We start from the raw sequence: 25,302 nt of genomic DNA on the forward strand, positions 1-25,302 counted from the left end.
AACTTCCAACCAAGAAAAGCCCTGGACCAGATGGTTTTACAAGTGAATTTTACAAAACATTTAAAGAAGAACTGTTACCAATTCTACATAAATTATTCCAGAAAATAGAAGAAGATGGAACCCTCCCAGATTCATTCTATGAGACTTACCACTTTAAAGATAGGGAAATTGAAGCTCAGACAGGTGAAGTGACATGTCCAAGGTCACACAGCAGGAAGTGGCTCTTACGGAATTCGGATTCTGACCTGTCTAAAATTCCCAAACCCTTTTAGGGAATGTTCAGTTTAAATGAATTGCATTCAACTCACCAGTGTCCCAACTGCCGCCATCAGTGACAGCTAACCGTTGGCTGATGCAGTTGAGCCTGCCGCACCTGGGAGCTAATTTTAGTACATCCTTGTATATTTTTCTCTCTTACCTCTGCCTCATATACTTTGGGCACGTGGCCAGGAGTGACCGATCCTTGAAGAAGAACTTCATACTCGGAAAGGTGGAGGGACAGTGCAGGAGAGGAAGCCCCCAGATGAGATGGATTGACATAGTGCTTGGGGTAACAGGGGTTGCTGTGTTGGAGTCAGTGAGACTGGCTCAGGACAGGGCAGGTTTCAGAGGTGCTGTACAGAGGGTCGCTATGAGTCATAGGTGACTCAATGGCATATAACAACAACAACAACAACAACAACAAAGATGGGAATGTGGTTTCTTTTTATCATGCTATTGACACTGGCTTTTTGTAGGATAGAACTTGAGAAAAAAAATCATTTTAATATGATTAAAGAAAGGAACACTAGTGACACAATAGTTAGAGTCTAGCTCATGCACAGATTCTAGAGTTGGGTCCCATCCTGATCTATTGAAATAAAATACTCTAACTTTAGGGTGCTTATGTAGAGTTTAGAAATATCACTTTACTAAAGAGCATCAGGTGAGGGGTTTTTTAACCACGATTATATGAAAAATATTCTCTGTCTCTCATTGCCTTTGAGTCAGAACCTACATATTTATAGCTGACCCTGCAGTGGGTTTTCAGAGGTAGTAAATCACACTGAAGGAGCTTGCTCATTTTTTCCCTATGGAGCAGCTGGTGGACTAGAACCACGTGCCTTTGGGTTGGCAGCGCGGCTTCTTGCCCAGTAGGCAATTAGGGCTCTCACTGTAAACTATTGTTGCTGCTGTTGTTGTGTATCATCGAGACAGAGCCAACCCATAGCTGACACTCCAGCGGATTTCCAGAGACTGTAATCATACAAAAGGTGATTGCTCATCCTTCTCCCATGGAGCGGCTGATAGATTTGAACCACATGTTTTTGAGATTGCAGCACAAATTCTTACCATTAGGCCACCGTTCACCCATTTCTTTATCCATCCCTCCACTTCCTCTTTAAATGAGAATAATAATAGTAGCCAGCTTTTATGATTGTTGAGAGGATTAAATGATAGATGTGAGAAGTGTCTTAAGTAGTCCCTGGCACCTCGTAAGAGCTGTTTACGGCTTGTATTCGGACATCCCCTATGAACTTGGTTCTGGTGGTGCAGTGGATTACAGTTTGGACTGTTAACCAAATACTGGTGGTTCCAATCCATCAACCACCCCATGGGATAAAGAGGAGACAACCTGCTTCCATAAAGAGTTACTGTTTTGGAAACTTTACAGGGTAGTTTGACTCAGCTGGAGATTCTCCTCCAGTGGGATTTACTGCTTCTGAAAACCCCCTGCAGGGTCAGCTATGTGTCAGTTCTGACTCAACGGCACACAACAACAACAACAATGGGTCACTGTGAGTGATCTCTGATGACCTAGTGGTAAGAAGCTACACTGCAATCTTGAAGGAATGTGGTTCAGATACTCAGGAGACAGATGGACAATCACCTCCCATGCAATTAACTACCTCTGAAAACCTGCAGGTGGGTCACCGATGGGTCTGTTCCGACTCGATGGTACACCACCACATCAACAACAACGGGTCACTATGAGTAGGATAGTTCTATGGCAGTGTGCTTAGTTTGGTCCGTGGGTCTGGTGAGTAGCCCTGCTGGTGCACAGGATGAGTTTGCCTCTTAACTGAAAGGTCAATGGTTCAAAATCCCTACCCACTCAGTGTGAGAAAAGTGTGACTTAATTATTTACGGCCTTGGAAATCCAATGGGGTGGCTGTATCCTGTATCCTGGTTGCTACATGTTAGAGTCAACTTGATAGCAATAGTTTCAGGCATGGGTCTAGTCCTCTAACTTTTAGGACTATAATAGGAAGTTCTAGTGGCCTAGTGGTAAGAAAGCTGTGCTGCCTTCCCAAAGGCATGTGGTTCAACCCTACCAGCTGCTCCATTGGGGAAAGGATAGGCAATCTACTTCCATGCCATTAACTGCCTCTGAAAGACCACCAGACGGTCAGCTATGGGTTGGTTCTAACTCAATAACACACAACAATAATAGAAGCAAAGAGACTTCACCCTCCTAGCAACAACCATCTAGCTGAAATGCATATAGATTTTATTATTCGGCCAAATCAAATTAAACTCACAGTATCATCATGAACTTGCATGTCCTTGGCTCAGTTTTCTCAAATGGAAGTGGGAATGAAAATGAAAGTACTATGATCAAATAACAATCAGAATTAAATGTTGCTATTGTTGTTGTTGTGTACCATCAAATCAGAACCGACCCATAGCTGACTCTCTGGCAGGTTTTCACAGACTGTTAATCGCATGGGAGGAGATCGTCCACCCTTCTCCTGTAGAATAGTTGGTAGATTCAAGCGTGTGCCTTTGGCATTGCAGGGCAGCTTCTTGCTACTAGGCCATGTGTAAAAGGAGAGGTCTGGTGGCCCAGTGGTGAGAAGTTGTCTTGTCAACTGAAAGAGAGTAGGGTTGAAAAAACCAGCTACTCTGAGGGAGAAAGATGGACAACTGCCTCTTGTGCAATTTACAGCCTCTGAAAACCTGCTGGAGGGTCAGCATGGAGTTGCCCTGTCTCTAAGGCCCCTAACAAAAATTATATATACATAATATGTTACATAGTAAGAGACCGTTTCATGGATGCTTATCTCCCCCTTTCCCCTGGTACTTTTCCCTCCCCAAGAAACTAATAATACGGTACTTTGGGGGAAGATAAATAATCATAAATGCAGTGCTTAGGACTGCCATGTATCAAATGCTTCCTATGTGCTTGAGCTTTTTACATTTCTTTTCAATGAGAACAAGTGTAAGAAGGGAAGCACTTCAGTGGTGCTTATCATGTGCCAGGCGTTGTTCTAAGCACCTGTGAGTTCTGGTGGCTCAATGGTAAGGAGCTGTTCTGTAAACCCAGAGGCACACGGTTCAAATCCATTAGCTGCTCCATGGGAAGAAAATGGACACTCTCCTCCCGTGTGATTTACTGCCTCTGAAAACCTTCACGAGGGTTAGTTATCATTTGTTTCTGACTCAGTGGCACATAACAACACAACAACAAAGACAGACTTGTTGTCATGGCTGGTGAGTCAGAACCGACCCATGAGTGACCCTCCACTGGGTTCCCAAGGCTGTAAATTGCATGGGTAGACACTGTCATTGTGCCGTCTTTCTCTCTGAAGCGCTCACTGGTGGATTTGAACCACCAGAGAAACTCAGCTTTTGGGTTAACAACAGCTTCTCGACAGACTACACCACTAGAGCACCTTCCCTTATGGAGTAAGTATAATTACAAGAAGAAACTATGCTTCAGAGAGAAAGAGTAACTTTCCTGCAGCTACACAGCTTGTAAGTAGCAGAGCAAGGATTTGAACCCAGAGTCTGACTTTGGAGTATAACATTAAACTGCCTATTTCCTGCTCCTTGGTTCAAGCTCAGTTAGCTGTACTGGGATAACTTGGGGTTACTGTGATACTGAACGCTGTGCCACTGGTGTGTCAAATGCCATAAGCATTACTCATGGGAGACACGGTTTGGTGGAGCTCCCAGATTAAGACAGTCTTGAAAGCTGGATTGGCATCCACTTCTTAAACAATAGGCCTTTGGAAACTATGAACATTAGAGAAACAATGATAGTTATAGAGCAGGATTCAGATCTTTTGTTCATAGGGTTGTTACGAGCCATACTCAACTTGACAGCATTTAACAACAATAACAAGAGTGCAAGTTCAAGCTCATTGTTATCAAGTTGTGCTCTCCATGGGTTTTCAAAGACTGTAAAGTGCACTGGAGGAGATTGCCCTTCTTTCTTCAGCAGAGCAGCTGGTGATGTTGAACCAGCATCCTTTGGGTTGAGCTTGTCACCAGAACACTGTAGTTGGCTACGAAATGCACAGGGAATTGATGAGCAGGATTCCAAAGCCAGTGATGACTTCTCTTTCAACAAACCTGAAAACTGAAGCACCCCACACCAAATCACTGCAAAAATTCCCCTGTGACAAAAGGATGTCTCAACTTATCTTGTCCCCACTGACTTCACACAGAGCCAGGCAGGCCAAGTTCTCTCACAACACAAGAATTTGGAGAGGCCCTTGGAGAGTCTTCTTTCTTTAATCTCTCCAGGAACAGGGAGTGTTGGGGAGACATGAAAGGCAGCAGTTATTTATTTCATGAATAGATAACAGCAGGGCCATTTAGAGGGAGCAGTGGCAGGAAGATGAAAAAGCTATTAATACAGTTGGAGGTTCATTTCTTTCAGACTGGTCAGCAGCAGCTGGGGAGGACAGAAAAAACCCCAAGAAAATACTGCACTGGGCTCTCCTGACAACACAAATTATTCAGGAGATATTAAAGTGCATTGTTCGCCATCGTAAACTTTTTTTTTATGTTTATGAGATCTGTTCAAAGGCGTCATGATGGATGAACCCCATAACATTTATAGGGGTGTGTGTACTCACATTTCTTTTGTTCTATATTCTTTGCAAATCATGTCTTTTAGCTGATGTGCTCAAAGGTGGGAAGACTGAGCCTACATAATGTAGAGTGAAGTCTACACCCCTCTGGTCCTCAGGGTACTTTTGCTATTCTTGGCACCTGCTCCATTGCAGTTAGGACTATGGGGCATTAGAACTGATTTGAGGCTGGGCTGATGGGGATAAACAAAATGCTCCCAGCAAAGAGAATGCATACTTAATTGCTTCTATGAACAACTGCTTCCTTTGCCATGAAACCAGAATAACTAGAAGGGTAATTCATGTCTGTTGCTGAATATTCTTATCAAAGATTCTATACACAACCCATAATTTAAAAGGGAGGAAATGCAGAACAGAATTCCAAATTCTCAAGGAATACACATTTTCTAGAGCATGGTGGCTGCATGAACCACTTAAACTATTGCCCTGAGATAATCTTCAATTTTTAAACAAATATTTTTTTAAATATGCCCTGATAATTATTTTATTATTTAGCTTTGTTTTGTTTTAGTTTAGTTTGAAAAGAACATCTACCTTGAGCATTGCGCTTAAAAAAACCCCCAAAACCTATCCATCACAGGGTCAAATTGACAAGAGAAACACAAAATGGTAGATAGAAATCTTCTTATTGTTACAGGCCATCAAGTGACCTGTGACTCATAGCAACCCTATGCACAATAGCCTTTCCTATCTTGAGCCAACCGCACTGTCTCTGACACATCTGCTCCTATTACCCCAGTTACTGTATCAATCCATCTCATTTGGAGTCTTCCTCTCCTGCATGATCCCTCCACTCTTCCAAGCATGATGTCCTTCTCCAAGGGCTGGTCCCTCTTGGCAACATGGCCAAAGTATGTGAAAAAGGGCTTCAAAATTCTTGCCTCCAAAGAGCAAGTTGATTTCACCCACTTCAAAACAGACTTGGTGGGGGTTTTTTTGGTTTTTTTTTGTGTTTTTTTTTGGCGATCTATGGTATGGTTCATACTCTTCTCCAGCACCGCAACTTAAAGGCATCAATTCTTCTTCTGCCATCCTTGGTCATTGTTCACCTTTCTGAAGCATAGCAAGTAAATGGGAAGACAATGGCCTGGATTAGGTGCATCTTAGTCTCTAGACTGACATCTTTGCACTTCAGCACTCTGGAGAAGTTCCTGATAGCAGACTTTCCAAATCCAATACCCCTTTTGATTTCCTGGCTACTACTTCCAAGAATGCTGATTGTAGACCTGCACAAGCCAAAATGCTTGACAATCTCAAGCTCTTCTCCATCTATCATGATGCTGTCAATTGGCCCAGTGGCTAGAAGTTGTGTTTTCTTGATGTTGAGTTTCTATTGTTGAGTTTGGAACAAATAATTCTAAAAAGGAGGGTGAAGATGGTTGTACACCTTGAGAAGTTAATCAGTATCACTGAATCATACATGGAAAAAGTGTTTGAATTATTGCATATGCTGCTATGTATGTTTTTAACAGCAATAAACAAGCAAACAAAAGAAACACTCTGATTCCCAGAGCGCAGAGATAGGAAGCATGTGGCAGTGTTTCCCAGGGTGTGTCACTTGAGGCCTCCGTGTTGCCACCCACAGAAGACCCTGGAGTCAGATTAAGAGTAATTCTTGCTCCTGTGGCACCAACAGGAGACCTACAATGGGCTGTGCTGTTCTTGATGGAAAGGATCCCCTTGATGTGATTTGACTCCACTTTCCCCTTCACTAACCTGGTTGGCAATGCAGACTCTTGCTATTTTGAACAACCTTTCAGAAACACAACTTTCTAGGGATAAAAATTGAGTGAAACTGTTAAGCATTATAATTAAGCAATGACAGCATCTCTATACACAATTATTAGCTCCATTATTGTGTATGAAATGACTTGTCAGTTTAGTTCATTAACTGTTCAGATTAGATCATTTACTGGTATGACAGAAATTTTCTCTCCCTAGCTGCGATAATTTCTTGATCTGGGACTTAAGTATGTCACTAATTTTGTTCTTAAGGATGAATTTGTTATTGAATCCATCAACCAGTTTTGTAGGTTGCTAGAGTTTGGTGAGCGGAGATCATGAAGGAATTAGGAAAGAGTCAATGGGGACCTGAAAAGACAGGGTAAGAGTGGGCTTAGATAAATAGTGATTAATTTTATAAAACATTATATGTAGGAATGATTGTATGAAACACAATGTGAGTGAAGGAATATGTGAAACACAATATACATGAATGAAAAGCAATGTGCTTTAATTTTATATGCAAACCAATATAAAATAACAACAACAACAACAACACATCAGTGTAGGAGTCAGACCTACCAGAGTGAGATTCTGACATCTTGATTTGTCTAGCTTTGTGACTGGGAAAATTACTTATTCTTATTTTTCCAATTCAGCTTTCTCCTCTGTAGAATGGAAACAGTAATAACCAAACCTATTTTATTGTTGTGAAATAAACATAATAAAAATATGTCATCTTAACAATTTGTACTTCTATTCAGAAGGCAAATAAACACATGAAGAAATGTTCAAAATCCCTAGCTCTCAAAGAGATGCAAATCAAAACAACTACGAGTTATCATCTCACCCCAGTAACAACAGCAAAGTTTAACAAAGCAGCAAACAACAAATGCTGATGAGGTTGTGGAGAAATTGGAACCCTTATTCACCGCTGGTGGGTGTGTAAAATGGTGCAACCACTATGGAAGGTAGTATGGTGCTTTCTCAAAAAGTTGGAAATAGAAAAACCATTTGACTCAGCAATTCCACTACTAGGAATATACACTACAGAGATCAGAGCTGTCACTCAAATAGACAGACGCACACCCATGTTTATTGCTGCATTATTCACAGTAGCAAAGAGATGGAAGCAACTCAAATGCCCATCAACAAATGAGTGGATAGAAAAATTATGGTACATTCACACAATGGAATACTATGCAGCACTGAAAAATAAGGAATTCATGAAATATTACACAACATGGGTGACCCTCAAGTACATTATGCTGAGTGAAATATCGCTGCCAAAAAAGGACAAATACTGCATACTGCCACTGTTATAAAACAGTAGGAGACATGGGAGATGGGAGAAACTAAAAGAAGAGAGGATAATTAATGAACATGCATTGGAACAGAGGAAAGAAAGGAATTATGATTGCACATTTTTTGTATGGCAGTAGTCCAGAATAAGAGGTGCATAGCGAAGTTGGAAGCAGGAGTGGCATCCACTTCCTAAACAACATGCCTCTGGAAACTTTATGAACTTTGAGAAATGATAGTTATCGAAAGGCTTCAGATCTTTTGTTCAGAGGGTCTATATGAGTTGTTCTCACAATCAGCAGCAACAACAACAACAACAGCAAAGTGCACTGGGGAGGGTTTGAGGGAAGGGAAGAAATTAAACAACAATAAATGACTTTTTTAAAAAAAGGAACTGGGGTAGAAAGCAAAATATGCAAGGATGAATGAATGAAAAATCCAACCTTTCTGTAAATTTTTCTTAAATCACAATAAAAAAAATTTTAGAAACTCAAAAATAATGAGTTTCTACTTGTACAATTCAGTAACATTGTTGGATTTATATTTTTTTTTTAGGTTTGAAGAGCAATTTTAAAAATTAAATAAAGATAAAAAGCTTAGCATGGGATTGATATAGCTCATTTTTCGGCCATTTGCCATTACTATTATTGTAAAGGAAATATTAAGAGCTGGGCTGTAGACTTTCTTCCTGTCTCAGGGTTGTTTGAAAAGACAAGACTCTGTGATAACAACTGAGGAAATATAATCATTGGGAGAGCAATCAGGGTCTTGCTGAAGTTGCCCTTAGCTGGCTAGTAGTAAAAAATAATCCTTTTTAAATTTTATTAATTTTAATGAACATTTACAGAGATTTTGGATTTCCATTCATTCATTGTTGCACTTTTCTCCCTACCCACCCCCTCCACCCCAGTTTTCTCCTCTCTTTGAAAAGTAAAAGAAAAATTCCATCATTGGTATACAATCCCCCTCCCGCACCCTGAGTACACTTGACTATGTAACCTTAATTCTGGACTCTTGTGATAACCATAATACGACTCGACAACACATAACAACAACAACATATCGCTTTTAAACTGTTCTCTCCCTCATTTATTTTTAATTGCTTTCTGAGTATCAGTAAAGTTGGATAGTGAAAAAGGATAACAGAAAAAGAATCAATGCCTTTGAGTTGTGATGTAGAAGAATACTGAATATCCTGTAGATTGAGAAAACACACACAGAGAGAGAGAGAGAGAGAGAGAGAGGTCTGTCTTGGAGGAAGAGCAACTCAAGTTCTCTTTAGAGGCAAGGATGGTAAAACTTCATTTCACATGCTTTGAGCAAGTGGTCCACAGAAGCCAGTCCTTGAAAAAAGATATCATGCTGGGAAAAATGGAGGTCTGGAGAAAGAAAGGAAGACATCCAACAAGATGGCTTGAGACAGTGACTGTAATAATGGCTGGAGCATATCAGAGATGGTGAGGATGGTACCAGCACAAGGGCGCACAGTTCAAGTAGGACGAAGTTCAAATCTGCTCTTGACAGGGTCTCCATGGGTTGTAGTCAACTTGATGGCACCTAACAGCAACAACCCAAAGAAGTCGCTACATGAGCAGGATCTGGTTGATGGTTTTATGTATTACATCAACTTTAATTTATGGATTTCCGAAACTTCCTTCCACTCCAAGCACAATGCCATTAGCAAGTTTATAAAGTTTCCCTGTCATTATGTGACCTACAGTCACCTCAGCTGTCACTCTTTATAATCGAAGTAGTGATTAAGACCCTGGACATTAAGTCTGTGTATGCAAACCCTTCAGTTAGACCAACACATGCTCTTTGTAATGTGATGCAATCGTGGGTTGCCTTCCTTGTCTTACCTGGGACTCAGGTGGCTTGATGGTAAGGAACTATGCTGCCAACCCAAAAGTACATGGCTCTAATTCTCCAAATGCTCTACGGGCAGAAAGATCGGTAGTTTCCTCTCATAAGATTTAATGCCTTTGTAAACCCACTGGATGGTCAGTTTTGGGTCAGTTCTGACTCAATATTACACAACAACAGCCACCACCACCATGTCTTACATGTTTGAGTGACACTCAGAACCTGGAACCTCTTTCAATTGTCTCAGAAATATTAGGATATTTTGAGTTAAAAAGACCTGGTATTGAATCAGCGTTGCCACTTATTTTCTTATATTAATTTAGTGAGTTACTTAGTTTTCCTGAGTTTTATGATTTTATGTTTTCCTAGAAAATGAAGATAAAAGTATCATCTCATAAAATTATAATGGATTCAATCTCCAACACCTAGAAAAATGTGTCATTTAAAAACTGAACCATAGTGTTCACTTGGGCAGCACATATACTAAAATTGGAACCATACAGAGAAGATTAGCATGGCCTCTGTGCAAGGATGACACGCAAATTTGTGAAGCGTTCCATATTTTTAGAAGAACGATCTGGGGAGGAGGGTAGAGAAAACAGTGCAACAATGAATGAATGAAAACCCCAAATCTCTGTAAATGTTCATTAAAACTAATAAATTTTTTTAAAAAAACGAACAAACTGAACCATAGTTATGTAAAATAGCCAGCCCTGTGTCCCACATGGGATATGACCAAGGGTTTTGTCATAGAATCCTGTCTTATTAATCTAGGGCTAGAATCAAGTCCTCCGATTAGTTATAATGTTGCCTTTGACCTATCATCTAGTTCTCTCTGAACTTTCACTAAGGGGCTTCTGTGGTCCAGTGTGTGTCATGTCGGGTTGGGAGTTCGAATCCACTAAAGTAAGAAGATGAGCAGTCTCTTGTAAATCCTCCACAGCCCTGGAATCCTGGGAGACGGTTCTTAGGAATTGGAATCTACTTGATGGCAGTAGATATTTGGTGGGAGTTTTTTAACTCTCATTGCTGTTGTTGTTAAGTGTCATCAAGTCAAACACGACACATAGCGGCCCTATGAATGAAAGACCTGAACCCTGTTCTAAAACTATCATCATTTCTCTATGTTCATAGAGTTTCCAGAGGCATGTGGTTTAGAAAGTGGGCTCCACTCCTCCTTCCAAACCTGAATCAATCTGGAAACTCCAGCAAACATTCTCCATGATGGGTAACCATTATGGCATTCAACACAGCAGTAGCACAATATTCAGAATCATGGAAACCTCAAGTTATTTCAGTACATCAGACTGACAGACAAGTTCTGTACCACTTAGAAGAATGTTAATCCCAAACACACTTAACACCAGGCCCAAGCGCGCAATCACCCACCAGAACCTGGATCACTCAGAACCAAGAGACTTCCAGCTCACAGCTCATTGTTAGCTAAGTCTGGTAAACCCAATCAGCTCACAACCAATTGTGGGGAGGGGAGGAAACCAAACAAACAAAAAACCAACCAGTTCACACCCGACCCTCACCCAGACGAGAGAAACCACCTTCCAGAATCCAACTGCTTCACACATGAGCCTCCAACTCTCATTAGGAATGTTTTACTTGGCCTAATGGTAAGAAGTGAGATTGTTCACAGCTTTAGTTTGCTTGGCTCCACGGTCAACACTCTTGGCACCAGTAGCCAGGAAATTAAAAGATGTATTGCTATGGGAAAGTCTGCTGTTAGGGACCTCTCCAAAGTATTGAAGAGCAATGGTGTCTCTCTGGAGACTAAGGTGCGTCTGATACAGGCCATGGTCTTTGCAATCACTTGTTATGCATCAGAGAGTTGGACAATGACCAAGGAGGATAGAGGGAGAATTGATGCCTTTGAGCTGTGGTGCTGGAGAAGAGTATTGAGAGTACCATGGACTGCCAAGAAAACAAACAGATTCATCCTAGAAAGGGTTAAACCGGGTGGCTCCTTGGAGGCAAGGATTCTGAGGCTCCATCTAATATACTTTGGACATTTTGTAAGGAGGGACCGTTCCTTGGAGAAGGACATCATGCTTGGTGGGGTGGAGGGACAGCGCAGGAGGGGAAGGCCCTCTCTATGAGGTGGATTGATTCAGTAACTGGGGTAATTGGGATGGGAGTGTCAGAGACAGTGAGATTGGCACAGGATAAAGCAGAGTTTAGGGCTGTTGTACATAGGGTCGCTATGAGTCGCACCCAACTCGACGGCACATAACAACAACAATGGTAAGAATTGGGGCTGTAGTCCAGGAGGCAGGCAGTTTGAATCCACCAGTTTCTCAGCAGGAGAAAGATAGGCCATCTCCTTCCATCTCCTACCTGTGACAGCACCCTGGAGGGTTTGATATAGTTTGGTTCTGATTCAACGGTACACAACACTGACTCAGTGGCACACAACAACACTCTACAAATAGAATGTGAGTATGTTGAGGTCAAATAAAGTGAATCCCATCTAAAATAACTGGCAAAATGCTATAAATAGCTACATACTTTTATTGTTGGAATGTAGGACTTAGAACTGAAGAAACTTGAATAGGTATAAGGGCACTCTGGTGGCTTAATGGTGAAGAATTGAGCTTATAACTCAAAGGCACACAGTTTGAATCCACCAGTCTCCTCTCAAGAGGACAATCTCCTCTTGCGTGATTTCCTGCCTCTGAAAAACTACTGGAGGATCATCTGTGAGTCAGTTCTGGCTCAATGATACACAATAATAACAGAATAGATAGGATGAAATCATGTGGTGAAGGTCAGGCTAAGGACTTTGGATTTTTATCTTCCGAACAATAGAAAAAGCATTATACTGTTTTAGAGCAGGACAGTGTGGAAGAGTAGAAAAATGAGGCTGTGTGTAAATAAGTATTTACAGCCTCAGAATCCAAAGGTGGATGGCCATGAGAGCGACTCAACTCCATTTGATCTCTTGACATTAACCAAAATGTTGGTAGTTCAAACTCACTCAATAGTTTCATTATGGAAAGAGGTGGCTCTCTGCTTATAATAAGAACCGTACTATATTGGCAAGTAGCTGGGCTGCAATCCCAAAGACAAGAGGTTCAAATCCACCAGCTGCTCCAAGGGAGAGGACTAGGCAATCTCTTCCAGTGAGATTAGCTGCCTCTGAAAACCCATCAGAGGGTCAGCTATGGGTTGGTTCTGACTCTCTGGTACATACAAAATACACACTTATAATAGGGGGCTCTGATGGGCTAATGGGTAAAAGAGTTTTGCTGTCGTCCCAAAAGCAAGCAGTTCAACTCCACCAGTAACTCTGGGAGAAAAATAGGCAAGCTCCCCCTGTGAGAGTACAGCCTCTGAAAAACCCCTGCAAGATCAGATAGGAGTTGGTGCTGACTTGACAGCAGTGGACAACCACCCGTTTATAATCAATTGTATGATAATAATGACAATGACATCGATAATGGTGTCATTCGAGTTCTTTGTACCAGAACCTTTGCTTAGATCTTGACAACCCTCCATGACAGTCCTGGCAATGATCTGCATGAACCAATCACCAAGTGGTTGGTAACTGGCAGTGGGCTGGGTGACGCTAGAACAAGATGATTGGTGTCTCTTGGGACCTTGATATAGGCTTCAGTTAGGGGATGGAATAGATGAGGTTCCACACATTTGTCAATTTTACTGGCCCATCAATCATCTCCTTAGCTCAGTAACATTTTAACCCAAATCCGTTTAATCCCTTAGGTCAGAATAGCCGATCTATTCACGTTTTGCACAGAAAAAGATTAGATTGAAAGATGAAAGGAGCTAGCTTGCAATATCTCAGGAAAGGGCCTCCTAATAAGTGTCTGTGGCAGGAAATGTATTGCATCGCAGGAAGCAGGTGATTTGAGGCTCCTAGTTAGAGGCCCTCGTCTCTTGACTGAAGAGTGTTCCTTTTCTTCAATGAAAAGTTCCTCTGGGATTCTTCTGAGAATCCTGACTGGCATTGACTTTCATCTCTTCCACAATTCCAGAGTCACATAACATTACCTCTAACTTACATGAGAGACCAACTGTCATCTGAGCAACCTTCTCTACATCTGACCACAAAGAATTCCTTAGAGATCATCCAAGGTCTCTGGCTTACACCATTTGTAATCAACCTGGTGATACAGTGTGTTAGGCGTTGATCTGCTGATTAATGGTCAGAATCTATCTGCAGCTCCATGGAAGGAAGGTGAGACAATCTCTTCTTCCTTCTAAGTGTTCACAGCCTCAGAAGTCCAGTAGACAAAGGTCACCAGGAGTCAGCATCGACTCCACAGTAGTTAGTACCATTTTGGTAGTAATCAAAAGGGTGATGGTTCGAAGCCACTCAGCGGTTCCATGAACGTCTGGTTCTCTGCTTCTGTAAATACTTGTTAAATGCTGTTAGGTGCCATTGAGTCGAGTATGACTCATAGTGACCCTGTAAACAAAAGATATGAACCCTGTTCTGTCCTGTGCCATCCTCACAGTTCCTGACACACAAGAGCCCATTGCAGCAGTCACCATGTCAATCCAGCTGGTTGAGGGTCTTCCTCTCCTTCTCCAGCCCTCTACCCTTCCTAACATCATGTCCTCTCCAAGGAATAGAACATCCTAACAATATGTCCAAAGTATGTCATTCTTGTCTCCAAAGGGCACTTAGCTGCATCCTCTCCAAGATATATCTCAAAGGCATCAGTTCTTTTTCCATCATCCTTATTCATTGTCCAGGTCTCAGATGTATTGCTACAATCAAAGTAACAACTACAACGAAGAAAATTCCATGAAATTCCATTTACTCTGTTACACTTGAGTTCGTTGTGAGTCAGAGTCAATTTGACAAGAGAAATATTTGGGGTTATTTTGTTATTATTCTTATTAGGCCTTTTGAGTTGACTATGAGTCATAGTCACGCTATGAACACCACCATCTTCACAGTCTTGGCCAAGCTCAAGTTCATTTTTACAATTACTGTATCAATCTACTTTCCCTAGCTTGATGTGTGTCTCCAAGGACTGGTGCCTCCTAACAACATGCCCAAAGTATGTGATCTCAAGTTTCAGCATCTTTGTCTTTAAGGAAGCACCCTGGTCACACTTCCTCTGAAAAAGATTTGGTCATTCTTTTAGCAGCTGATGGCATGTTCAATACTCTCTGCCAACACTACCATTCAAAAGTGGCAATTCTTGTTTAAGGGACTTTATATCCAGCCCCATCAAATCTCCATCCCCACTGCTACTACCACCCAGGGCACTGTTAATGCTGTTAAAAGAAGGCCTGCAATAGTCTTCGTAAGTCACCCTCTGCGTCCAGGCTAGCTCTCCTACATTTTCTCCATGCTGTATCTGGAAGGCTTGTACCAAGATTCATATCTGACATTCTACTCCCTTGCTTGAAACTGATGCTCCACATCCAGGCATTCAGAGCTGCTCATGACCTGTCCCTTCCCACCCCCCTAGCCTTGAATCTCCTCAAGCTCTTTATCTCTACCCTCCTTGCATGTTCCTGCATCACCCCATCTTCATGCACGACCCCAAAGCGCCGTATGCTCAAAGCCTTCAAGCAAAGTCAGTTTTCAGTCTGATACTGGGGAAATCCCCAGAAGTGACCTCGTGTCTCCTCAGGCCTTGTCCTGTCCCCCACACCCCCACTTTTTGTCTTTCATGCCACTCTCAGCTTTCAGTCTGGGAAGGGAGAGCTGTATTTATCCCCGGGAGGTTCCTGTAGGTCTGTATCTGCAGTTCCAGCCGAGATTGATGAACTTTCAAATGATGAGGTTTCTGGGGGCATTTATTGATGTATAAATCAAAATCCAATTTATGTGAAGGAAAATCCCAGCTGGTTTACATGGCAGGATTATGAAACAGTCTTTACCATGTGCACAGCCTCTCATATGATGTGAAATGGTTTTCCCTCCCACACAGATGCTTGGCTTTTTCACTTCTGCAGCATGTTCCTGGAGTAACCCTGGCATTTGGCTCCTGTGTTCTGTCTGAGCCTTTCCCCTATATCTGGCCTTAGCTTGGAAACAAACTTATGATACCACTTTAACTGAACAAATAGGGAACCAAAATGTATTGTGTGCCCCAGACATCTCTACAGACAGTCCATTTTAACCCTCACAACAACTTAGGAATACCTGACATCAATACACCTTTATTCTCAACCACAGAGAGCTCTGGTGGCGTAGGGGGAAGAAACTGTGCTGCAATGAGCTGTGCTGCCAACACAAAGTCACGTGGTTCAAATCCACCAGCTGTTTTGCAGGAGAAGGATGAAAAATCTCCTCCTGTATGATTAACTGCCTCTGAAATCCCACTGGCAGGCCAGCTATGGGTTGGTTCGGATTCAACAGTGTACAACAAAACAACTGTCAACTGTAAGATTCTCTCCATTCTGAGTTTTAGTTTAGTCTTTGTTTTTGTTGTTGTGTGCCATCCAGTTGGAAGCAACTCATAGCTGACCTTCCAGTGGGGTTTCGGAGGCAGCAAATTGCACAAGAAAAGATTGCCCATCAGCTGGTGGATTGGAACCACATGCCTTTGTGTTGGCAGCACAGCTCATTACCATTAGGCCACCAGGACTCCTTTAACTATCTAGTGCTGTTATAGAGGATATACCACAAATAGATGGTTTTAGCAAACAGAAGTTTATTGTTCCACGGCTTAACAGGCTAGATGTTCAAAATTCAGGGCACCAACTCTACGGAAAGTCTTAGAATCCGTATCAATTCTGAAGGAAGGACCCTGTCTTCTTTAGCACCTGGAGGCCAGGCTTTTGTGATCTTTGTATGTCTTGGCACTTCCTGGCATGTTCAGTAGCACAGGGATGTGGACCCAACAGACATACTTCATTCCCAGCTCTCTCTCTCTTGGTGATGCTGAGGTCAGCCTGGCCTCGCTTTCTTCCCCTTTTGTTTTAGCTCTTGTAATATGTAAACTATTACAGGTTACTCCTCCCTGGAAACCCACCTTTCATCAGATTGGGGCTGTGACCTAATTAAGGGCAGTGCATCCCACTCTGTATGTTGAGCAAATAAATTGAGAACGTGGTATGAAGTTGGGAGGAAGACTAATCAAAACCTGTCCATGTTGAAGGCTGTCGTGTTTGATCTTCTTCCCTAAATGACACAACTTTGCCTGCTGAAAGAGAAAAGAAAAGCATTTATTGAAGAAGATCAAAGGCTATAGCCTTCGATATGGATTGCTTCTCAATATCAAGGGAGGGGAAAATTCTCACCACTGGCCCAATAGGCAACATCATGATAATATAGATATGATAGAAATTGTTGATTATTTCATTTTACTTGAATCCACAATCAACAATCATGGTATCAGCAGTCAAGAAAGCAAAAGACGTGATGCACTGGGTAAATCTGCTGTCAGGGACCTCTTTAAAGTGTTAAACAGTAGAGATACCACTTTAAAGGCCTTAGTCTTTGGATCAGTTTGCCTGATCCAAGCCATGCCATTTTCAATTGCTTCATCTGTAAAAGGAAGACTGAAGAATTGATTTCTACTTCATCTTTGAACTGTGATGATGACAGAAAATATTGAAAACACCATGGATATGAAAAGAACAAACAAATCTGTCTTGAAGGAAGTCTGACGAGAACACTTCTGAGAGGCAAGGATGGTGGGACTCCGTGTCGCATACTTTGGGCATGTTGTCAGGAGGCATCAGTACTTGGAAAAAGGCATCATGCTTGGAAAAGTAGAGGGTCAGAGAAAGACAAGGAAGATCCTCAAGCAGATGGATCGCCACAGTGACTGTAGAAATGGACCCAAGCAAGGTGGCGATCATGAAGACGTTAACAGGACAGGACAAGGTTTTGATCCTTTGTTCATAGGGTTGCTATGAGTCATGGTTGACTCAATTGCATCTGACAACAATATTCCACACTATCCTTTTCAGATGTGTTGACAGATATCCTCATGGGAAAGACTACATCATTATATAACTGCCTGTAATCCTGCATCAAGGGAGCTCTGGTAGACTCATGGTTAGAAGCTGTGCTGTAATCCCAAAGGCACATGGTTGAATCCACCAGACGCTCCAAGGGAGAAGGATGATCAATCTCCTCTTGTGCTATTGACTGCCTCTGGAAACTCATTGGAGGGTCAGCAAGATATCAGTTTCAACTTCACAGCAAATAACAACAATTCTGTTTCACTAATATCATAAACATTGGGATTTACAGCACATAGAATAATTATAATACAATGAGAATCATGGCCTAGCCAAGTTAACTCATAGTTTTAGAAGACACAATTTCATTCCTTACACTCCCCAAACCAGGAAATTTTAGTCTGAGAGGTTCCATTATTTATTGCTGTATATGGTACACCTGTTTCAGGCCATGGTCTTTGCAATTACTAGTTATGCATCAGAAAGCTAGACAATGGTTAAAGATGATAGAAGGAAAATTGATGCCTTTGAGCTTTGGTGCTGGAGAAGAGCATTGAATATACCATAGACTGCTATAGGAACACATAGGTTCATCCTAGAGTGGGTGAAACCAGGCTGCTCCTCGGAAGCAAGGATTCTGAGGCTTCGTCTGACATACATTGGCCATGTTTAAGGAGTGATCATGCTTGGGAGGGTGGAGGGACAGCACAAGAGAGGAAGACCCTCAATGAGATGGATTGACTCAGTGACTGAGGTAATGGAGGTAGGTGTGTCTGAGACGATAAGGTCGGCTCAGGATAGAGCAGGGTTCAGAGCTGTTGTACCTAGGGTTGCTATGAGTTACAAGTGTTTTGACAGCACATACCAACAAAAAACAACAACATAACAAAATATCACAAACTCAATGACTTGCAACTCATAATCACAACTTTCCATTTCGGTAGTCAGTCATGGCTTAACTGATTCTCTGCTCACAGTTTCACAAAGTAGCAATACAGATGTTGTCAGGGCTGTGGTCTTATCTGAGGCTCAAGGCTCCAAACGCAGGTGGTTATTGATAGAAATTCGTTCCTGTGGGCTATTAACCTGAGGGCTTCAATTTCTTACCACCTAGTGGCTGGACACCAGTCTCAGTTCTCTGCCATGAGTCCTCCCAACATGACCACTTGCTTCTTCTAATCCAAAGAGAGAGATACAATCTGAAAGCAAGATGATGCTACTCTTTATTTTTTATAATTTAATTTTTTGTTGATATTTTAATGAAAGTTTACAGAAAGCTTCATCGTTGTGCATTTTCCTCCCTACCCCCACCCCCAATTCCCTTTTCTCTTTAAAAAATTCATTCTTTGTTTCACCGTTTCCTCTTGACCCCCTCCCCACATCCCAGTCCACTTTACTATGTGCCTCTTATTCTGGACTGTTGCCATGTAAATAATACCTAATCATATGTTCCTTATAAATAGTTCTTTCCCTCGTCTGTTTCAATGCACTATTCATTATTTATCCCCTCTTTTCTTACTTCCCCAGAACTCCCATGTCAGTCCTGTTTTATAACAGTGGCATCATGCAGTATTTGTCCTCTTGTGACTGAAATACTTCACTCACGATGCTACACTCTTATGTAACATGATCAAAGAAGAGACACATCGTCACTTTTACTATGTTCCATTGACTAGAAGTTCACACTCAAGAAGGGCACTACACCAAGTGTCACTTCTCTCACCAGCAGGAAGTGCCCAACAATGGAATGAACTACTCAAGACTTTCCTTAATCAAAAGATAAGGGGAGGGGAACTCATGACTGAGTGTCCTCTTAACTTGTAATTCTCAGCCTTTACTGACAAGTTTTTTAACTGATTCTTTCCTTACTTCCTGACCTTCACTGTTTCCATAACCATATCCATATAAGAAGGCAGCATCAGCATGAAAATCAAGGTTTTGCTGTCCCAGGGAAGAGGGCTTGTTTTGTTTTTAACCCAGAGAGTTGCTGCCTTGATCAGTGTAACCCCTACAACAGAGTATGACTCTCAGGCACTAAGGATCATGGGACATCTGCTGCAGAAGGACTAGGATATTCCAGGCCACTCTGCTTGCTGTTTGTAGAGCTAAGATTTGACTTGAGGGTCCACATTCTCAGCAGGACACTGTCATGTCAGCTGATTCCAGAGCTTATAAAATCCATAATGAGAGATTTATATTGATTGGTTGATTCTAGATCCATCATGTTGTCCATCCTAGTTGTCCATCCCCACCGAAACAACAAAAATGAGAATGAGATGTGTGTGAGCTTCCTAGTGCTGCTACAGTATGGGTACCACAGTGGCTTTAACATAAATGGATTCTCTTACCGTTTATGAGGCTTGAAGTCCAAATTCAGGTTGCCAGCTCAAGGAAAAGGCTTCTCTCTGTTGGTTCTAGAAGAAGGTTCTTGTTTCCTTCAGCATCTGTAGGTCTCACGTTCCTTGGAAATTTCATGTGCTTTGGACTTACTCAGTGTCAAGGAACTTCCTGCACAGGGACCCAAGTCCAAAAGGACTCCACTCCTGGCAATTCTTTCTTGGTAGGACTGAAAAGGAAGTCACATATCCTTGCTTGACTCCCACCACATTTACATCTTTTGTCATACAACACATTACAAGCTATATCCTGGTGAAATTTCCCTCATGTTGAATCAGGGCCATGACGAGATCAAGGGATATTGAATTCTGCCTTTGATCCTCCAACAACTATTTGGTTTATCAGATCATAGAGGATCATTACATAGTTTCCATGTCATATCATTGTTGTTGTTATGTGTGTCGAGTTGAATACGACTCATAGCAACCCCATGAACAAAAGACCTGAACCATGATCTATACAGTGCCATTCCCACACTTTCTGATACATGAAAGCCCATTGCAGCAGTCACCGTGTCAATCCATCTGGTTGAGGGTCTTCCACTCCTTCGTTGACCCTCAATCCTTCCCAGCATCATGTCTTTCTCCAAGGAATAGTCCCTCCTAGCAACATACCCAAAGTTTATGACACAAAATCTCATCATTACTGCCTCCAAAGAGCACTCCGGCTGCACCCTCTCCAAGACACAGCTGTTTGTTCTCTTGGCTGTCCATTCTATCCATAACAAAGCAATTCTTAAAAAGGCAGCTGGATGTTTACTCCTGCTGGTGAAACACTTCTAGGGATAACACTTCTCTGGTATAACGCAAGTGGCTATGGCATTCCCCAATCACCCACTTCCATTTTTGGAAAACATACTATTCATGGGCAAACACCACCCAGGTCTTTGTGGCAATATTCACAAAAAGAGGTCTGGACTGTTTCATTTATTCATTTATTTATTTATTCATTTATTCATGGTCTTTTCAATGGCTTTGTAGGCATCTGAAAGTGGTACAATGAGTAAGGAAGATCCAAGAAGAATCAATGACTTTGAATTGTGAGGAGTATTGAAAATGGAATGGACTGCCAAGAGAACAATCAAACCTGTCTTGGAGGAAATGCAACCAAAGTGCTTCTTAGAGGCAAGGATGGTGACACTTCCTCTCACACATGTTGGGCATGTTGTCAGGAGGGACCAGTCTTTGGAAAGATACATCATCCTGGGAGAGGTCAGTGAAAGGGAGGCTAACTTTCAAGGAAATGAACTGACACTGTGACTTCAACAACGGGCTTGCGCATGTCGGAGTTCATGAGGACGCAATGGTATAGGGCAGGACAAGGTTCCATCCAGTCTGTTTATTCCTAAGGCCTCTCTCTGAGTCACAGCCAACCCATAAATGAGACCTAACAAATACAACAAGCTGTGTTTTCACTTCTGTTCACATTCACAGTCTCCAACCTTGAACTCTTTCAGTTCTTGAGTTTTTAATAAGCCATGTCTTAACCTTTCTACGGCTGCCATGTATAGTTGGACGGGTTGTGCACTGCAAAAGAGTTAGTTACTACAAGGGCTTCGGCACACCCACACCCCTCCCCCTCTACTTCTCTTCTTTAACTAACACCACCTCTAATAGTTTTGCTTTGCTTTGTTTTGATGAACTTCTCACTCTGTTCTTCACCCTGCCTACCTCCCATCAAGCCAGACATGGGGTCCATTTCTGCCTGAGAGAAAAGGTACCTTTTTCTGTTTAGGAATGGGGACCCTCTAGGCTTGTAGCAATTTTGATGACTAACTCAGTTTTTAGGACAAAGTGCCTATCTCCAAACCAGGGTAGTTACCTGATCTGTCTGAGTTGACTCTGAGAGCCAGCAGCTCACAATTTTTAAAGCCAATCTAGACGGGCAATCGTGGAGGAAATTCGGCTTGCGACAGGCTGCACTTAAACTTCTGAGTCCATATGGACGGTCATTTAGCCGAGGAACGAGCGGCTTCTGCTGTCGTGTGCCTTTAAATAAACGTTAACACAGACAGAGAGGGCTGAGGCTCGCTGCTGATTTGCAAACAGAAAGGCTGTGCTGAGGGGAGGTGGTTAGATATTGAAGCGCCACATTAAAATATATACAATCAACACCAGCTGTGGTCCAGTGACCACAGTTGTTTATAGAAACTGCAACACATATTCACACGTTTTTTAACCCAGCCAATCCCTTCCTTTGAAATGCAGAGCTTTGAAAACATCATAGTGGTTCTCAAGATGAGGCCCATGGACCATTCATACTCATTTCATCTGAAGGCTTTAATGAAAATACAGATTCTTGCCCTACCCTTTGCCCCTACTGCACCCTATGACCTCCTGAATCTAAGAAGAATCACACCGACAAAGGTCTGGACATGGTAAAGCTTGTGCGATTACAGCTCACAAGTGGCTCATTGGCTGTCTAGTTAAAGCAGAGGCATGGAGCCCATGAGCGCAGAATAGAACCACTCCCCAGGGCTTTCAAAACTATAACCTTTCCAGTGTGGATTGTGAGCTGTTATCTCCCAAGGCACAGTTAATAGGAGAGAAAATGGGAAGATGACATTAATTTTATATATTTGAAAGAAGCAGAGAAGGATTGTACTAATTGGCCACATTAAATGCATATTTAATTTCCACTTACTCTTAGCAGTCTTGTGGGAAGAAATCGAATGCTTATGTCTTGACAAGAAATTATTATTTCTTGATGAGTTCGTAATCTCATCAAGTAAAGAAAAATGCTGTATGCTTATTGATGGGGACCCTGCTGGCTCTTGTACAAATTATTGTTGCTGTTGTGCACCATCGAGGCCGAACCGACCCATAGCTGACCCTCCAGTGGGTTTTCAGAGGCAGTTAATCACATCCAAGGAGATTGCCTGTGTTTCTCTCGTGAACATTCATCCTATCTCATTAATGCCATGCTGTGGTTAGGTTCCCATGGAACAGCTGGTTTATTCGAACTCTGTGCCTTTGGGCTGGCAGAGCAACTCTTTATCACTAAGGCGCCAAAGCCTTCTGTATATTGATTAAGCTAATCAATATTAATAATTATTAATTGATTAATATTAATAAATTAAAATATTAATTAAGCCTGCCATGAGTAAACAAAATTTTGTCAAAATGGTGTGATTATACTGAATTTCTCATAACATATGTTTCATTGTAGGGGATAAGGTAAAGACTTTCTCATCTATTATTGTTAGTTGCCATTGAATTGGCCCCAATTTAGGACAACTTTGGTGGTTAATATTGTATATGTCAGGGTGGCCATGAACCAACAGAATGAGGTAAACATGGTAAATCCTTACCTGTATGGTGTTAATGAAGGAACTTTGGGGGCCAAGAGGTGAGGAACTGTTGTTGTATGGATTGTTCTTGTTGTTGTGCAATGTGCCTCTTCATTCTCACCTGAAAAGTAAGGATGGTAAGAGAACCTATTTCATTGCATGACTGAGAGGATTAAAGAAGGTAAGACGCAAACAGCACAATGTCTGACCCAAAATAAGTTCTCAGTAAACATCAGTGTTTCTCATTGACACCAAACAAATCTTAACCTTGTCAACCAAAGTCTCCTTTGTTGTTGTTAGGTGCAGTCAAGTTGAGTACAAGTTGTAGTGACCTCACGGACAAGAGCTCGGAACCCTGTCCTATCCTGTGTCAGCCTCACAATCTCTAACACGCTCAAGCCCATTGCTGCAGTCACTGTGTCAGTTCACCTGGCTGAGGGTCTTCCTCGCCTTTGCTGTTCCTCCAAGTTCCCAAGCATGGTGTCTCTCTCCAAGAAATAACCTTTCCTAGCAGCAGCGTGCCCACAGTACGAGAAATGAAGCTTCATTATCTTTGCCCCAAAGGAGCACTCTAGCTGCACCTCCTCCAAGACATTTCTGTTTGTTATTTTGGCAACACATGGAATATTCAGTACTCTTCTCCAACACCACAATTCAAAAGTGTCAATTCTTCCTCTGTCATCCAGCTCTCAGATGCATAGCAAGTGAATGAAAAGACCATGTCCTGAATCAGACACACCCTAGTCCTTAAACTGCTCATTTAAAAAAACTCATTGCTCCTTAATAATTTGGAAAGGTCCCTGATTATAGGCTTTCTCAGTGCAATACATCCCATGATCTCCTGACTGCTGGTACCAAGTGAATTGATTGTGGATCTAAGTTAGATGAAGTCATGGAAAGTCTGAATCTTTTCTCTATCTATCATTATGTTGCCTATCAGTACAGGAGTGAGGTTTTTGTTTTCTTGACATTAAGGTGCAATTGATGTTGAAGTGTTTCTACAACAAATACTTTAAGTCCTCTTAACTTTCAGCAAGTAACGTTGTGTCATTTTCATAATGAAGGTTATTGATGAGTCTTCCTTCTCAAATTTCTCAGCATACAGATTAAACAGATGTGGAGAGAGGATACAAAACAAGTTTCCTAATTTTAAATCATGTAATATTCCCTTGTTCTGTTTGTACAAAAGCCCTTAGTCTAAGTATAGACTTCATATGAGCACAGTTAAATGTTCTGGAATCTCCATTCTCCTCAATATTAGTCATAATTTGTGCATTTCCTCCCTCTGTGTGCCTAACATGGACAGAAGTTACTGCTTCACTTCTAGACCATGCTCACAGTTAACGATCCAGCTTGGAAATGGTGTCTTTCCCATCTAACTTGGAAATGGGAACTGGTTCTTCTAGTTCTGTCTACCAACATTCCCCTTTGGTGTGATTCATTCTCCAAGTCCTAATCTTAGTCCCAATTTAACCTGCTTTATTCACTCAAACGACCAATGTGAAGGCACACTTAGACTCTAGACTTGTGCTGGGCACACAAATGAAAGAAATGGCCCCCACCTCATGGAGCTCAGAGTCTAGAGGAAAAGGGTGGCCAACAGGACCAGGCTTTGACACCTCATTGATATTGGGGAAATATTACAAAAGGTGGAGGGGCAGGGGACAGGATGCCTTCATCTTGCCTAGCATGGGGAGAAGCAGAAGGACTGTGTAAAGAGGCTGACACCTACAGTCAATCCTGAAAGGAGATAAGGAGGGCCAAACCCCAGGGTATAACAGAGCCGACTGGCCCAACTGGAGAATGTGCCCTGTCTGGAAAGCTATCAATATACAAGTTGGGGAAAAACATATGTTTTGGTGAAGGTAGAGAACAGAAAAATTTGAAGGAGGAAGGAAGATTGGCAGAAGTTACACACAGACTTTACAACCCCATTGAGGGATGTGTGTCTAACCCCAGAGG

Source organism: Elephantulus edwardii, unplaced genomic scaffold, assembly GCF_000299155.1.
Source record: "Elephantulus edwardii isolate Elephantulus edwardi_28Jun2011 unplaced genomic scaffold, EleEdw1.0 scaffold00151, whole genome shotgun sequence".
Classification (NCBI taxonomy): Eukaryota; Metazoa; Chordata; class Mammalia; order Macroscelidea; family Macroscelididae; genus Elephantulus; species Elephantulus edwardii.